The 3458-nt window shown below is 32.8% G+C and overlaps 1 long non-coding RNA gene across 1 annotated transcript; it reads left to right on the top strand.

The window, feature by feature from the left end:
• Positions 1 to 687: 687 nt before the first annotated feature.
• On the top strand, positions 688 to 1574 carry LOC122074894. The gene is made up of 3 exons (XR_006139083.1): positions 688 to 1145; positions 1237 to 1334; positions 1430 to 1574. It is a non-coding gene; the product is annotated as an uncharacterized LOC122074894 (long non-coding RNA).
• The last annotated feature ends 1884 nt before the right edge of the window (positions 1575 to 3458 follow it).

A 3458-nucleotide genomic window follows, 5' to 3' on the forward strand; every position in this document is an offset into this window, starting at 1 on the left:
CTCATACTTCGTGGCTAATCTTTTTTTGTACTATTTTATTTTTTTGTTTATTTAAATACCTTAGGTTCTTTATTATCACTTTTCTTCATCTTTCTTTTTTTTTTTTTTTTTTTTGACCCCTTTGTTCTTTTTTATAATTATATATTAGTTTTTTTAATTCATTTAAAATTCACTTTTCATTATTATTTGTTTCTTTATTTAGTTCAAAAAAAAAATTAGTTCTCTCTCTCTCTCTCTCTCTCTCTCTCTCTCTCTCTCTCTCTCTCTCTCTCTCTCCCTTTTTAAATTATTTTCCTCCTTTCTCTCACGTTTCTTTCTCCATCTATCTTGCCACAATTTATATCAAAAAAGAAACTCTATTTTTATATTCTCTCCCTCTAATATTCGGAAATAATAGTAGTTTCTAAATATTTGTTTCTTTATTTGGTTCAAATAAAAATAATATTAGATTCTTACTTTCTCAAACTCTCACGCCCCCCTTCTCTCTCTCCAACTTTCCTCTTTCTTTTTAAATTATTTTCCTCTTTTCTCTCATGCTTCTCTCTCCTTCTATCTTACCACAATCTATATCATATTTACATTAAAAAAGAAATTCTATTTTAATATTCTTTCTTTCTTTCTTTGTAAAATATTTTCTTTCCAATTGCTTTGCTAATTTCATTTAGTTTCTTTATCAGTAATAACTCTTTAATTTTTTTTTTCAAACTTAAAATAAGATATTTCCTTTCTGATTTCCTTGTGTATCCTCTCTCTCTCCACATTCCTTCTCTTTTTGGAACTTGAAATCAATTAAAATCTTTTCTTTCTTTTTTCTCTTGATAAGAAATTCAATCAAAGTCACATCCCCTAAAGACCTGGTTTCTCTCTCTAATTGTCCAAGCAGAAGTCTCTTTGTGATGGAGAGAACTCATGTCGCTCAATTGTGTTCTATGCTTGATCCGCCGCAAGGCTGCAACAAAGCCACCTATCTCTCTTTTGCCAATGCCCAAGGATGCTACGGACGAGGTAGATAAGGCTCTCTATTGGACTCATGAATAGATGCCGCTACATGCATTCTCAAAGCCCTAGCAGTTGATTTTAAGGCCACAAGCCCCCATCGAAATCTATCGAATCCCTGGTAGCCTCTTTATCTTTCTTTACCCATAGTAAGTTTCGAAAGTTTCTTTCTTTCTTGCCCTATTTTTAGTTTCTGGAAGTTTGTATTTTTAGTTGGTATTTTTCTCCTTTGTTAATCAGTTGGTTATGTGCTCCTTCAATAATGTTAATGAAATCCCAGCTTGCAATGACCCAAAACTTTTAAGAGAGACTATTAGAGGAGAGTGGGGTCTTAATGGGTAATGTTCCCCTTCTTTGGATCTCTTCTTCTTTTAGACAATTTAACATTAATAGTTAATTATTCATTTTTTCTTAATTCTTTTGTGGTTTATAGGTACATTGTATCTGATTGCTATTCAATGGATGTAATAACTCATAGAAAAAAATGGCTTGATAATTCAAATGAAGATGTTATTGCAAAATCACTAAATGCAGGTACTATTGGGAATGTGTCTTATCAATCAAATTGCAAAATATTAAAGTGTAACTAGTTATGCTAGTTTTTTTTTTTCTTTTTTTTGCTGGTAAATTCAGGTTTGATTGGAATGTGGATGGTACTTCCAAGACTATGGTGAGAATGCAACTGTGATTGGGAGAATCAAAGAGGGAGCCATTGATAGGGCTTTGAAAACAACTATATTGTTCTCATGAGACTTGGGGCCCGTTTGATTTTGTTTTTAGAAATGGTTTTTCCGTTTTTCTGTGCTTAGAAACAGAAAAACATCATTTTTTCTGTTTGATTTTTTTTGTTATGTTTCACCTATTTATGAAATAAAAATTAAAATTTATATCTACTTTTGTTCCCAGAAAAAGGAATGGAGAAATACCTAGGGCCCATTTGATTTTGTTTCCGTCGTTTTTGTGTTTAGAAATAGTAGAAACGGTTTCTCCCGTTTCTATTCCAAGAAATAATTTTTTTACCTCAAAAAGGTGTTTGATTTTTCTGTTTTAAGAAACGATTTCTTATGCATGTATCATTAATTACAGTTATGCCATTAGAATTTTGACAAAAGGGAAGACATCATATATGATTAAAATGAAAAACCCAATGTGATAGAGATTCAATAGGGAATATCTTTTTAAATGTCACATAAGTAAATAGAACATAGAGTTTTCTATTACGTAACATGTACTCTAACAACTAACATAAAATCATTAATGGTAGCAACTAACATATAGTCAGTAAAATCAAAACATCAAGGTCCATCAATTGGAATCATAGGCATTCCCTTCGATATAGCCATTTGATTTGCTATATTTATCCTAAACATTAACATCTGTCTTGCTCCTCTCTGACTTGTACTTGTAGTTGCAGCAATGAAATCTTGATGATTAGGAGGATTTAGTTGATCAATTACATTTTGTTCACAGCCATATTCATCAAAAGGATCATCTTTAATAGCTTGTTCTTTGGTGTAGTTGTGAAGCCCACAACATGCAACTACGATGCTGGTTTGGTCCTCTATACGATAACCTTTCATTTTTTGTAAGATTTGGAATCTATTTTTCAATACACCAAAGGTTCTTTGAATAACATTCCGTAAGGAGGAATGTTTGTGGTTGAACAACTCCTTCGGCGTTCTTGCACCTCTTCTCTCCCCACTAAAATCTGGTAGGTGATACCTTTCTCCTCGAAAGGGTGTCAAATACCCAAGTTGACTTGAGTAACCTGAGTCCACAACATAATACTTGCCTTCCAGTATTATGGATAGCGTTTATACAAGTGAGTATATTAGTCTAAAAAGACACTTAACATACAAGTGATTTGTTTGTTGTGAATTACCTGGAGGAGGATGAGGAAAACCTAAGGTAGCATTTGATCTCGTTTCTTCAAAAACCCGAGCATCATGTGCACTACCTTCCTAGCCCGCATACACAAATGTGAAACACATGTTGAACGAACAAGCACACATAACATTTTGTGTGATCAATGCCTTCTTATTTCTGTATCGGGTTTACTCTGATTTGGGTACTATGGCACTAATATGAGTTCCATCAATAACACCAATGCAATTCTAAATGAAACACAATGTGGATATCTGTTAGAATTCATTCATTAACTAGTAATTGATAATATTTGCACTTAGCATAAATCATAAAAGGTTACCTAGAAGAAAGGGCTAAACTTTGAGATATGTTGAATCTCTAAGGGGACCACATCAAAATTAGGTGGTCTGATTGTTTCATTTGCTAGTTGAACCATAGCGTGCAACACTTTTTGAAATATAGCACTAATTGTCTGTCCAGATCGTTGAAATTTCTTTGCAACCTGTCTAGTACTGCTTCCATGCACTACTATTACAATAAAAATTGCAAGTTGTTCATCTACCCGTATATGACAACTATCATCTAACCATCCTCTA

This window comes from Macadamia integrifolia, chromosome 1 (assembly GCF_013358625.1).
Source record: "Macadamia integrifolia cultivar HAES 741 chromosome 1, SCU_Mint_v3, whole genome shotgun sequence".
Taxonomy (NCBI): Eukaryota; Viridiplantae; Streptophyta; class Magnoliopsida; order Proteales; family Proteaceae; genus Macadamia; species Macadamia integrifolia.